The sequence below is a fragment of the Perna viridis genome, chromosome 10, assembly GCF_037379345.1.
Source record: "Perna viridis isolate PV_CMFRI_1.1 ecotype Kerala chromosome 10, ASM3737934v1, whole genome shotgun sequence".
Taxonomy (NCBI): domain Eukaryota; kingdom Metazoa; phylum Mollusca; class Bivalvia; order Mytilida; family Mytilidae; genus Perna; species Perna viridis.
The window spans coordinates 19,879,748-19,894,967 of NC_142454.1; the positions used below are offsets into that span (position 1 = coordinate 19,879,748).

The following is a 15,220-nucleotide window of genomic DNA, read 5'->3' on the forward strand; positions in this document are numbered from 1 at the left end:
ACAAAACAAAAACAAAAACAAAAAAAAGAGAAAAAACAACAAAAAAAAAACAAAAAATAAAAAACGAACAAACACAAACAAACAAACAAAACAAAACAAAAACAAAAAAAAAGAGAAAAAAAACAAAAAAAAAACCAAAAAAAACGAACAAACACAAACAAACAAACAAAACAAAACAAAAACAAGACAAAACAAAAACAAAACAAAACGAAACGAAACGAAAACAACTTTTTAACTTTATTTTTTCAATGCACGTTTCAAAGTGTTCCTTAAAAATATATAAACGTTATTTGCATTGTACTTTTCGCAAAGGATTCATTAAATTATGTGTAATAGATTATGAAGAATTACAGTATTTAATTTTACATGAAATGGTCAATTTATAGATAGCTATTTGTGTATATCTATAAATACATGTACACATGAAACAGGAAGTAAAATAATTGAATAAAAAAAAATGGCAAAACCCCTTTTCAGAAAGGTTCTACCAGTAGGAAAAAAGTTTCATTTGTTCCTTTTCCACAGTCAATTTTCGGAAAGAGACAGGCTTTGGGTGAAAGATGTTGTTAAAGGCATTGAATACTTAGGATATGTCTGTGGATCATCAGACCATTATGATGCCTGTTTATCAGTGTATGACAATATTGCAAAAAGCATTGAAGTCTCAAATGCTCTTGGATTTGTAATTTCTCAAAATTCAGTAGAAGATAAAGTATTCATAAATAATATTGAAATAGCTGTGATGTATACATTTAAATCATCTAAACATGATTTATCAATTGTTCCAATATTGCTGGATGATTGCACTGTTCCTAATTGCTTGTTGAACTGCACACATCTCATTTCGCAGGGATAATCACCACTGTGTCCATCTATAATCCGAGTCCTGGAATCACAAGGTTGCACTTCAAGCGAGGGAGAATCTGACGACGATCTGCAACAACTTCACAAAGCACTTGAACAAAAACTGGCTAACAAAGATATAAGGAAACAAAAGAAATTCCGACACTTGTGTCAAAAGTCTGGAATTTCTCAATTGATTGGTCAAATGGGAACCCCAACAATGCATGAAAGTTTGATGAAAGGGTGCGGTGTTGAAATAGAAGAAAAGAAAATGATACTTGCTTGGGACAGGTTTGACAATATATTCCACCAAAGTAATGATACTTTAATAAGTATCGTCAAGTTTAACCAGAACAATATTGTTCGATCGATAACGGTCAATTTGACAAAAGAAGGCCTTGAAAACTTTTGCCGGTTAAAAAGAGACGAGGAACAGAATTTGGTCAATTTTATTGAACAATCCGTGAATTGTGATTTCAGTGGTGATTATGCTTCAACAACATACAATGTCCACTTCCAGGGACATTTAAATTATGAAATAATGCATAGAATGAACAACGCTATGAGAAAAGTTTATTTAGAAAATTTCCGAACACGAAGCTCAGAGTTTACCTCTTTCAAAAAGAGAAAGCAAACATTTTGTAACTGGCCACACAGTAAAAAACTGGCCACAATCTTGTCAAAAGCTGGATTTATTTATTCTGGGGAACAAAATACAGTGACATGTCATTCTTGTAACCAGAGTCTTTATGGAGTTTCCGGACAAACGCAAACTGCTTATGACCTATTATTGGAACATTGTACATGGAATAGCGACTGCTCTTTCTTGAGAGCACATGGAATACAAGAATTAACAAGTTCTGATAAAAATCCTTATGTAGATGATCATTCTTTTAATTTGAATACCAGAATTGCAAATAATGAATCGGCACTTCAGAAGCATCCAATTCTTTTTAAGGCAGAAGCTTTAGCAATTTCAGGTCTCGTTGTTTTTACCACAAATGAATCAAATATAGGAATACGGTGTGTTTATTGCAATTTTATGGGGACGAATATGAGATCAATGGATGATGTAGAGAAAAGTCATGTTTTATATTCCGGAACAAAATGCCCTCACCTCGTTGAGACGATAGGAACAAAAGAAATTGAGGATTTATTACATAGGCAAAGAAGGTCAAAGTATACATCATCTTTTACGCTTGATACAGTTTTGATAAGAGCTGACCAGCTGCAAATTAAAGGTAATGTCTTCCTTCCTCTTCCTCATTTAGATAATTTTTTTCACCTGTAACTAAGAGTTGTACATAACGTGATTGTTAAAGGTCCCCGTTCACGACTTCAAAATATGCAATCTTCAAATCATATCAGGGAAAGGTTTATGTGTACCTTTTCAAATTTTACATTTCACCCTGGAAAATGAATGCTTTGTTCTTTTTTGTAAGTTTAAGTTTAAGGCAGTAGACCTGGGGTACCCCAAAATGTTTATATAATTCAAATTTCAAGAAATGTGTACATAATATTTAAATAACTGTGGTACATCATTTGTTATTTGTTAATTGGTATAGACAATTAAGCGTGCAGATTTTTAAAAATGAAGACAGAAATATTGTTATTTTTAAAATCTTAATCATTGGCCAAACTGACCAATATCTGCTATTTCAGGTTAATTTTGACAATATATTTAGATAAATAACTGAATATTAAATCAAATCAACTTTACATGTAAAAGGATTAATATAAAAAATCTAACACGAAATTTTCATCTGTCAACAGTGTAAAAGAGTTACTAGGCTTTAAATTTACCAAATAACAAAAAGGGGGTAATTTTGAGTGTTTATATATATATATATATATATATATATATATATATATATATATATATATATATATATATATATATATGTCTCGGAATGTGACGACTCTATTCGCTACACTGCTCCATCGTAAACTTATAGCAGGGTCTGAAAAATTCCCGACGATGCAAAGTTTTGGTCGTTCTCTCCGCGGGACTCGAATTCGTACCGCTGTGACATCTATGGCAATACCGCCTGCACTAAGCCCATCGCCCTAGACCACTCGACCAGCTAGGCTATATTAAAATATAGCTTTCGCTGGCCGGGTAATTCCTCTTCGTAGGATTAATTAATTAATTATTAAATAATTATATATATATATACTCTATTTCAAAAAGATCCATTATTCAATTTTTTCTTACAACACAAATATTATATGGAGTCTTTATATGCAGGTCAATGAACAAATTTTCAGTAAATTTCACTCTGTAGATTTTTTAATCTTTTAATGATCGGAGGGTAAGGCATTGAATTATATATATTTTTTTAAATTAAAGGCCAAAAGCATTTTTATAAAGTTATCAAATATCAAATTATATTGACTTATATTGATCCAAAAGCATTGCCGGGCACATCATGATTCAACTACCGTTGCAAAATAATGTTATACAAATATTCATATTTCTGCACGAAGCGACAAACTTACATGATAAACATAGTTCAGTGCTGGATAGAGTCGAATGCTGAACAAAGCGACATAATGAAAACAGAAAGCTTAAAGTCCTATAAGGAATTGTAAAAAAAGTTTATTTTCTTAACTTTAAAAGGTTTAAGGAGTTATAAAAATTGCAAGGTTATTGGTAAGCCCTACTGTCTCATTACAGAAAATAATTCCATATTTCAATTTGAATATTTTATCTAGAGGAATCGAGGTTTGCAATTATTTCAAACATTTTCCCACCAAATAAAAATATATTCTTTAATGTACCTATTTGAAACATTTAATCAATACTTCAAAAGGGCAAAGTTGCTGGGGGCTGGCATCTTTGTTCTAGAAATTGAACTTTTTTTGTTATTTCCCTTCAACATCAGTATCCCTTTGAAAATTTGCATATTAAAAGTCATTCAAAATCTCTAATGACTGAAATTTTCTCCATTTGTGTTACCTCCCTTTCCCCAGGTTTACTACCTTAAATTACTTTCGTAAGGTCTATACTATAGAAGATAAAAACACAGTTCGTTGATACAATTCTATTTTATATGATTATCATGAGTAATCAAGGGAACCAAGGTTATAGCGGTTATCAAAAGAATGTAATCCAGGGACAAAGACCAGACATGGAAAACAGACATACACCACAAAGAACATAAAGTAACTAAAATCATACATACAATGTAACTTAAGTAAATGAGCAACTCGGACTCCACTAAAAACTGGGAGCATTGACCAGGTGCACCAGTAGGGAAAGCGTCCTCTCCTTTTCTAGCAACACCCGCCGAGTTGCTCATAAAAAGCAAGTCCGGGGTAGGCAAACGAGGAAAGGTAAACTATGACCAGTTGAATAAATCAGTTTTCATGGTGCTGATGGATACATCATAACGATCCACGAGTTCATGATGACGACCATAAAACTTCTGTAGTGATGACTTCAATCTTGTAGCAACATAACCCTGAAGAAATCCAGTTAGAGTTCTAGCGCGATACAAAAAGTCTGCGTAGTTTCGGCAAGCTCTGGCATAAGGTATGAGTTGTAATATGAACACCCCATACACAGGAGCCGAAGGGATGTTGCCACAGATGAAAGGAAAGTTGACAATTCTGAATGAAAAACCATCACGTTTGTCGTAAAGTTTGGTCAATAATTTTCCTTTACCATCGATTTCTAATTGTAGGTCAAGATATGAGGCTGACTTCACAGTGTCTGTGGTATCCTTTATCTCAAGTTCTTTTGGGTAGATGCGATGTATCAAATCCCCGAAATTAGGATTGTTTAAAGATAATACGTCATCTATATAGCGGAAACTGAGATTGAAGGATCTAGCCAAACGATATTCTTTCTTTCTGATAAAGTCAGCTATAAAGTCAGCCTCATGAGAGTGAGGGAATAGGTCAGCAAGTATAGGAGCACAATTTGTTCCCATTGGAATGCCGACCGTTTGTTGAAAAACACGTTCACCACACTGGACAAATATGTTGTCGATTAAAAATTTTAGCATTTTGTAAACATCTTCCTCTGTATATTTGGAAGATGATTTGGAATTATTTCTTACAAAGTATGAGGAATCTCTACCAAGAACTATATATTTGTATCAAGGTGTACCATCTTTTTTTGGAAAAACAACGATGTATAATGTTTTTAAGTCGGAATTTTAACTGAGTATGGGGAATAGAAGTATACAGTGTTGAAAAATCAATAGTCTTGAACTGATTGTCTCCAAAAGATCTTCAAATTTTTCAGGATCCACTTTGAATTAATACCACTACGGTAGTAACAAGTGTTGTGGTAGGACTGCAGACCCTCTATGACAGTTGTGAGTATAGAAGTTAAAAGTTTTGAAAGAGGTTTGGTGGTACATTTTGCAGATCCAGCTATAAAACGTTGTTTGTATGGATTCTTGTGAAGTTTATGAATCCAGTGCTGCTGCTGACGAAAAACATGTCTTGCTCTTTAATTATATGATTGGTATATTTTGTTTTATTTCAAATTTACGGATTTCACGCAACAAAGTAATCTAATAAAAAAAGTCTAGCATACAAATTTATTGAAAGTTTTTTTCACTATTGTCTGAGTATCAAAACTTATCATCACGGAATGAATACGCCAAAACTCCTTTCACATACACAGGTACTGACACAGGAACATTCCGCGCCTAGAACGGCATTTTGTGCTGAATTTTCAGAAGAAATAAATTTTTGCATCATCTAACCATACATATAAAAATTTCAAATTAGAGACGAAACAAAAATATCTGTTGAAAAGAAACTGTTTTATGCGAGAAAATGGATAAAACGAGAACGAAAAGACATTGAGTCTCTGTCAGAGTGGTTAAAGGCCGTGAGGTCTTTAATTTTGAAACGAATGAAAATTTTTAAGTAGGTCAATGAGTGCCAAGGCTACATCAGTTTTCAAGGACCCCGATATAGCAAACATATTGTCTAATATACATGCCAAATATGTGTTGTACCAGCAGACAAAGCCTAAAACAACATTGTTTTTGTCTGCAAAACGTTTTACATCCAATGTTTATTATCCGAGGTACACGTAGAAAATAATAGCAGTGATAAGACCTTAACTACTACCACACTCTCCAAAGAAAAATTGTGGAAAACCATAAATCTATGCTATGATCTTTTGGTCTCTCTACCAGGGACGATGATTGTGATATTCCGTCTATGTACTGAATTCCGAAACTCCACAAGAATCCATACAAACAACGTTTCATAGCTGGATCTGCAAAATGTACCGCCGAACCTCTTTCAAACTTTTAACTTCTATACTCACATCTGTCAAAGAGGTTCTGCAGTCCTATCACAACACTTGTTACTTCCGTAGTGGTATTAATATAATGTGGATCCTGAAAAATTCGAAAGGTCTTTTTGAGACAATCAGTTCAAGACTATTATCTGAATATAATAGCATTAAAACCTATGATTTTTCAACACTGTATACTTCTATTCCCCATACTCAGTGAAAATCCCAACTTAAAATATTATACATCGTTGTTTTTTTCCAAAAAAGATACAAATATATTGTTCTTGGTAGAGATTCCTCATACTTTGTAAGAAATAATTCCAAATGATCTTCCAAATATACAGAGGAAGATTGTTACAAAATGCTGGAATTTTTAATCGACAACATATTTGTCCAGTGTGGTGGACGTGTTTTTCAACAAAAAAACTATAGCTGATTTGATCCGAAAGAAAGAATATCGTTTGGCTAGATCCTTCAACCTCAGTTTCCGCTATATAGATGACGTATTATCTATAAACAACCTAATTTCGGGGATTTGATACATCACATCTACCCCAAAAGAACTTGAGATAAAGGATACTATAGACACTGTGAAGTCAGCCTCATATCTTGACCTACACTTAGAAATCAATGGTAAAGGAAAACCATTGACCAAACTTTACGACAAACGTGATGACTTTTCATTCAGAATTATCAATTTTCCTTTAATCTGTGGCAACATCCCTTCATCATACGTTATGCCAGAGCTTGCCGAAACTTTTTGTATCGCGCTAGAACTCTAACAAATAGGCTTCTGGAACAGGGTTATGTTGCTACAAGATTGAAGTAATCACTACAGAAGTTTTATGGTCGTCATCATGAACTCGTGGATCGTTATGGTGTATCCATCTGCACCATGAGAACTGATTTACTCAACGGGACATAATTTTCTTTCCTCGTTTGTCTACCCGGGACTTGACTTTTTATGAGCAACTCGGCGGGTGTTTCTGGAAAAGCAGATTGCGCTTACCCTACCGGTGCACCTGGTCCATGCTCCCAGTTTTTAGTGGAGTCCCAGTTGCTCATTTTCTTTTGTTACTTTGTATGTATGATTTTGGTTACTTTATGTTCTTTGTTGTGTATGTGTATGTAAACAAAAAACAAACAAACAAACAAAACATAAAAAAACAGAAAAAAAAACATCGAAAACGATATAATGCAAAAAGAAAAAAAAAGGAAATAAATGTTAATATTGAATAAAATATTAAATAAAAATAATAATGGCCTGTATTCGTCCAGGTATTTTAGGCCAGGTATGAAACATCTTTTATGCTGTTCCGATAATGTTTAACAATCTTGCCATTGGCCTTGTATGCTCAAATTGATGCATTAAAACCCAATGTTATAATCCAACAAAAGGAAACGCAAATCAAAATTTAGGCATCACTATAAGGAACTGTTCCAGCTTAAAAAATAATTAGTAGTACGTTTATTTTCTCACCATACGGAATTTTTTTTTCAGATATAATCAACGCCCAAAATGATATTGACTCAGCTTCAGAAGATGATTTGAGTTCTGAAGGTACAATTATTTAAAAAAAAGACATTTATGTACGAAACCACTTTAAAGGGTTCTGTGGAAGACCCAGGCTGTGGGTAGCACATTCAAGACTTTAAAAAGATGTTTTATCATTTAGAGTTCACAAACTGATGCTTCTAAAATAAGGAATGTTAGAGTTAATATACTGAAATGGTAAGGATGAAATGTATTTTATGGAAAATTCTTAATGAAAGGAAACGACTTTTCATCTATCTGTGATTAAGTTAATTTATGATGGAAGTTTAAAAATATACTCCGAGTTCTACACTTTTGACATAGAAAAATCACTGTTCCCTCTGACATTAAAACGAGATACTTTGAACAATTATGAAATGGTCGGATGAAACTTACCCTGTGCCACACATATCACATGATCCGCCTAGCTTCTACACGGACAAGCACTTTAATCTTGAATAGTTGTTGATTAAACAAGTAATTCGATTTAATGGAAATATTTCACTTAGAATGATAAAGTGCTTTTCTGGTTACGTGAATTAATTCGTGTTTATGTTAAGATAAAGTGAAATGTTTCTTTTTTTCTTTTTTTTTTATAGATTTTTTCGCTGTGTCAGATGAAGACATGTATTACTCAGGTATGACATTTATATCAAAGTATATTTACACACTTTTTTGAGAAAAATGGTATGCAATGTGAGGATGTAGAATTATACATTAAATAAAGGGATTAGCAGAAGTCAAAAAAGCTCATAAAAAGAAAGGAAAATGTACCAAGCAAAAATATGCTTTGTTAATGAACTAAATTCTTTTAAACAGCTCATTTTTATATTGCAATTATCTCTTTAAGCAGAGAACGTTTACCATACCGATGAACCAAATTCTTTTTAAGCCGTTTAGCTCATTTACTTTTGTTTTTTTTTGCACAGGATTGCTTTTGCTTATTTCTTTTATTTGTTGTGTGTTTTCCATATATAATATTTATCCTCGAAATCAATTTAGGTTCAATGAATTATTTTTAACCAAAAAAACAAATGATCCGAAGTCTTTAACTTTTAAGTAAAAAATAAAGATTTTAATTTTGTTTAATTTTTTTTGGTGAGATCGTTACAAATAGTATATTTATGTATATAAAAAATGTATGGATGTATTTATTGCCATTCAGTTATATTAACATCTATGAAGTTGCTTTTAAAGATAAATGGAGCCTTTGATGTCTAGGTGTTTAGGTTCGTTGACATATTCTGCATAAACTAAAAACGTATGTTTAAAACAAAAAAAAAAAACCAAAAAACAAAAAACAAAAAAGAAGAAAAACAAAACAAACAAAACAAAACAAAACAAAACAAAAACAAAAACGAAAACAACCCCCCCCCCAAAAAAAAAAAAATTAGATTGTTTTTCGTTGGTGGGTAATAAATGGTTGGAATATATTTTTTTATAACATAGTCGTTTTAATGTATTGCTAAATCATGACAAGAAAACCATTATCGTGACTTTGATGTCGTAACTTAAGACAAATTCAGCATACAAAACATATGTATTTAAGACTTGCATGTTTAATTTTTGATGTTTCATCGGCGTGTAAAAGCATTGAATTGGTACATTTTCAATGAAACATACTAGCACTTTTTTGAAAAAAAAATGTGCGACTGGTCAACGCTTTTACACGTCGGTAACACGTAAAGAAATGAAACATCAGATGAAACATCAAAAATGAAACATTCCAATTACATTTTACATGTTTCCCTTATTTTATTTCATCAGTTTTAAAGCGTCCGTGCTGGCGAACACGGTTTTGTTTACATTTAGTTTAAATTTCGATATGCAATATACAGCGATCAATAAAAGTAATGCGGTGATTATTGTTGTCGCTAAAAATGCGTTCCATTGTTCTTTGAAACATCATGTCTACAACCAGTTATTCAATGTGATAAGCCCGTTATAGTGACATGAGTAATAAATGCAATTATTGACACATTATAGGTGACGTACTTTGTACGTCATGAATTATCTATACGATTGTGACATTTAATAGGGGGAGTTATCGTATATTGACCTTACCTACCATGATGTAAATACAGTAGTGTTCGCTTTTACCGTACAGGCTTATAACAAATTCAGGCTTATAACAAATTTAGGCTTATAACGAATTAGAACATATTTTCAAGTTCCAGTTTTTTTAAAACAAATGCATTTCGTCATTGATATAACGAATTCGCTAAAGTGAAATCAGGGATATTACGAAGTTTTTCTTAAGATTTATTGCTGAAGTTTTCCCGGATAAAACGAAGAGTCAATTTAATTGTTTTGTAAACATCGGACACAAGTTGTTTGCTACTCACGGTAATTGATTAATCAACAATTTCACGGTTGATGAACATACAAGAAGATCAGTTAATCTTATTTGTGTTGATGTTTATTACTCAGTAAAATATCAATCAAGTAATGGCACCCATTGTAATACAAATGACACTAATTTGTCGTCACGAACTCGTGCACCATGAAAACTGCTTACCCTACCGGTGCACCTCGTCAATGCTCCCAGTTTTTAGTGGAGTCCGAGTTGCTCATTTGCTTTTGTTATATTACTTTGTATGTATGATTTTAGTTACTCTATGTTCTTTGCTGTGTATGTCTGTTTTCCATGTCTGGTCTTTTTCCCTGTACTACATTCTTTTGATTACGGCTATAACCCTGGTTTCCTTGATTATTCTTGTTCAACGGGTCATAGTTTTCCTTTCCTCGTTTGTCTATCTCGGACTTGACTTTTCATGAGCAACTCGGCGGGTGTTTCTAGAAAATCAGATGGCGCTTCCCCTACCGGTTCACCTGGTCCATGCTCCTATTTTGTAGTGGAGTCCGAGTTGCTCATTTGCTTTTGTTACTTTGTTTGTATGATTTTAGTTACTTTACGTTCTTTGTTTGTATGTCTGTTTTTCATGTCAGGTCTTTGTCCCTGGATTTCATTCTTTTGATTACCGCTATAACCTTGATTCCATTGATTACATTCTTTTGATTACCTCTACATTACTCTTTGATATTATGGAGCAGACAACAAACAATATATGTCTTATTTATCCAAGTTAGCACGGTTGTAGCATGGCGCTTCCTGCTCATTGCGGTTCTTACTAGCTCTAGATGAACTAATTATTGATAGAACAGAAGAGCAATGTTAAATAAAGGGGTATAGTTTGATTTGTGTTTTTTTTTTCAAAAATTCTAATAAACTTGTTTGATTTGAATTACCATGACCACAGGAACGAACTGAGTAAGCAACTTGTTCTTGGAAATCTAGCGACCTCCAATGCATGTATTTAAGATTATACTAGTTAATTAATTTGTATTTCCTTCACATACGCTGTAATAAATCTTATATTAATTCCAATAATATCGCTTTTATTTAGATTTGCTCTGTTATATTATGATACTAAATATGGTATTTGCTTTAAATCCTCTTTTTATTTCAAATGTTTCCAAATGAAGTACCAGGTGATGAAAACAATGCACATAGTATCATTGATACATATCGCCTAATAAATATAGATTGATTTCCTCTTCAAGTCATTGTTCAACAACCAAATTTCTATTTTACTTACTAGTGCACTTGATACCAAAAAATCCAATTTTAATTTTTTGCAACAATTTTGTGAAAAAAGGGGAATTAACTATTTCTGGAGTGTTAAAAACTCGCTTGAAGTGCTTGATTAGTTACATGCTTTTTGGGGATCTTTCGATTCTGTTTTAAGTTTTTATTTTTCTACCCTATTCACCACACATCTAAATAATCTTATAAATCAAAACTTCACATATCTTATTAAATGGTCCTTTCATAACTCGTGAATATCTTTGTTCAAACGAAAAATATAAAAAATAACTACGTTACTCGGACATTCTTGGATATATTAAATCCTTTTCAAACAACATTTCGTAGATGCATATAATAACAATTTTAGACATTTGGACGATATTTGTGCTTTTAACAACGACGACGTTAATATCTATACTAAAGCTATATATCCTGAAGAACTTTCTTTTAATAAAGCAAATATTATTCACATATTAAGCTAACTAAACCGTTGAAGAGGTTCATTCGTAAGGGATATAGTCATGATATTGTCGTCAAATCGATAAGGATGGCATTTGTCGGTATTAACATTGGTTCGCTCATAGGGTCGTGACATAGAAATTAAAACACTCTATTTAAAAGCAGTTTTTGGCATAAAATTAATTATGTCCTTATTATAGGACTTATAATGTATCGTGATTTTCAACCCCGCATGGGAAGAATTGGAATTAATTTTACATACGATGGAGATATATATTTTTTGTAGGTTTAAACGCGACTGGGGCCGGCATGTTAGTTAATCTCCAGTAATCCTTATTTTGTACAATTTTGTAATTTATATTCAGTTTCTTAATTTCTGTTGTACGTGTAACAAGGGACTCGTGACTTTTAGGTGTGTTTAATTGAGTAATATTTTGCACAGTGTCCATATATTAAAGGGGGAGGGTTGTGATCATACCAAAGTACTTTAACCCGGCTGCATGTTTTGTGCATGTCCAAAGTTAGGAATTTCTGGCATTTGTACGTATTGTTTCGTTTTCATTTTCAATTTAATTTGATGTTGCTGGAGTATATATGGGCAACTATTTTGCTGTACTTTTGTATAATGTTGTTTTAGGGACAGCGCAGCCTTCTATGCAGTATGAGATTTTCATAGTCGTTGATTGAAGACCTGTCATTGTTCGTCCCGGAGAGGTTGTTGTCTCTTTGACATATTCACCATATCCATTTTCGTTATATATAAATATTCATTTTCTTTCAGGCGTTAACGTATGGAAAAATGAAAAAGAAGAAATGTTGGAAACAGAAATGAGTTCTGAAGGTAAAGAAGGTATAACAAAATCTAACGACATTTCTTCAGGTGCTTTAGACAAAATTTGTTTTGTCAAAGACACATCAAAGGTCGCACGAATTCAAGATAAAACGCCTTTATATAACACTTTTATTACTGAGATAAAACGATAGTGTCCTAATTCTTCTTGTGACATAACACCTTATCTCTTTTCTGCAGAAAATGTGACAATGTGAATTCCAAGAAACTAAAAGCCACCTAATGATCACATTGACTCAAAACTCTGCCTAAAACTTGAATAAAATATTCCCGACTGTAATTCCGTGACATATACATTTAAATTTTTCCCAGTGTGCAACATGATTGCTAAGAAAATCCCTGAAATCAAATGTCATCGCCATTTCCAAAGTTTCTCCTTGAAATTGCTTCCAAAGTATGCATGTAAGTATTAGATGAATTTTGCTGATAAACTAATAAACATTCTTGTGATCAGCTGCTTGCTGATCTATCTTGCCACTCTTATAAGGCTAATTTTCTCCATAAAAAGAAATATCGGTTAGCCAGATTCTTTGATCGCAGTATCCAGTATATAGATGATGTATTTTTTTAAACAATCCACGATATGGGGATTTTACACATCGCATTTACATCGAAGAACTTTGGATAAAGGATAAACAAATATTACTTAGTCAGCTTCATTTCTTGAAGTACTCATGTTCAGTAGAAAAGAAAAAAATAATGACCAAACAATACGGCAAACTCGATCACAACTCATTCTGTATCGTCAACTTTCCTTTTATGTAGTACAACATCCCTTATGCACCTGCCTGAATTTTTCATATCACAACTCATACGTTATACCAGAGCTTGCCGAAACTACGCTGGCTTTTTGTAACATACTAGACTTTTTACAATTAGGCATCTTCAGCAGGGTTATCTTGCCACAAGATAAAAGTAATCACTACAAAAAAATTATGGTCGTCATCATGAACTCGTAGAACATTATGGTGCATCAAGCTGCACCATGATACACGATTTGTTCACTGTGTCATAGCTTTCCTCTTTCGTCGTCCATTGACTTGACATTTCAGCTCACGCTACCGGTACAAAACTCTTCGTCCATACTCCAAGTTTTTAGTGAGTCCGAGTTAGTAATTTTTTTATTTCTTTTTGTTTCTTTTTACATGTTATTTTCATTTTTTATCATGTTTTGTGTTCTGTTGTAAATTTTCCATGTGTAGTTATTCTTGAATCATATTATTTTAATGACCGATACAATCCCAGTTCCTTTTATTTTCCTTCCATGCATTTAATGATGGTTGAAATGTGAGAAGATTTTGCGCCATGCTCAAAATTATACGGACACAATAAGCAATAAAAGATCAAACATATTCAATAATATATGACCAATCGAAGTACAAAGGCATACAAAGGATCAACTAAATTTTTTAAACAGTTTGTTCGAAAGGCACGTAATATAGTATTGAACCAATGTTCAATAAAGTTAAATCCTTACCCTGTTCCAAACATTTGTTTCCATTTTGAAAATTCCAGGACTCGGGGGACGCAAAACCGTTTGAAAAATAACAGTATGTAAGACTATTCAAATCCTGTCTGAACAAATAACATCGGACAGTTTAAATATAGATCTACTGTTTTCAAATGTAACATGTTTATACAAATTTAACCTTAATATGCGGCCGTTACGATTACCTCCCTTGTTTCATCATAACGTGGCGTTTCTGTTGATGGCACTTTCATTTATTGATTTTGTGCATCAATACTGTTTTTTGTGTAATGTCTTGTTTCTTCGCGTTCAGTTTATATATGTAATCTACTTTATTTGGTTCGCTACATTGTGTATGTAGATTTTCCTATTTTCACGTTCAGGCCATGTATTTGGATTTTGACGTATTTGAATTGTTCCAATATCACTCTTTCAGTATTTATCACCAGAATAAAATGTCAGTTTATAATTTTATATTTTGTTATAGAGATTAACGTATGGCAGAATGAAAATGAAGAAATGTTGGAAACAGAAATGAGTTCAGAAGGTATAATAGGTATATTAAAATTTCACTACCTGTACTATATTGTCTTCAGGGTCTAATTTAGAGAGAAGAATGTGGTAAAATTGATACATTGATAGCTGTGCGAATTCAACATCATGCGCGTCGATATAGCGCTTTACATAATAAGCTTAAACGATTATATATATATTTGATTTGAATGTCCCCGTTTTTTACAGTCCTTATATACATCGCGTGAAATGAGTAGAATCCATTAAAAAAACAAATCATCTTTCGTTTCTTTCGTTTACTTAATTTTTCCGCATTCAATTCTCATTTTACAAATATAATTTCAGACTTTGAAACCGTCGAATACAGAAAGTCTAAACAAAAAGCATCATCATTGAATGGTAACCCTGGATGCAGTGGAAGCCAACTCTTTAGGTCTTTTGGAAGAATTTGCAACTTCTTTTGGAAAGAGCGATCGAATTTTACATAACAACTTTATTAAGATATTTATATGTGTGTTCACTGGTTAGTGTTTTCAATATCTAGTTTTAAATATGAAAGATGCTCGATAATAAAAACATAACTTCTTGAGATTCCAAGTTAACAATTGTTTAGCGTGGTTCAGATAGATATCCCTTATTGTTTCATCTCTGCCTTTTACTAGTCTGACACGCTGAGTCGAATTGTTTTTGTGGTAGCT

At 32.7% G+C, this 15,220-nt stretch overlaps 1 pseudogene across 1 annotated transcript; it reads left to right on the forward strand.

Annotated features, from left to right (window-relative positions):
- Positions 1-443: 443 nt before the first annotated feature.
- Positions 444-15,113, forward strand: LOC148604864 (uncharacterized; annotated as a pseudogene). Its single transcript, XR_015916190.1, has 6 exons — positions 444-2,084; positions 7,611-7,670; positions 8,243-8,281; positions 12,473-12,541; positions 14,497-14,556; positions 14,868-15,113. The product of XR_015916190.1 is annotated as an uncharacterized LOC148604864 (transcript).
- The last annotated feature ends 107 nt before the right edge of the window (positions 15,114-15,220 follow it).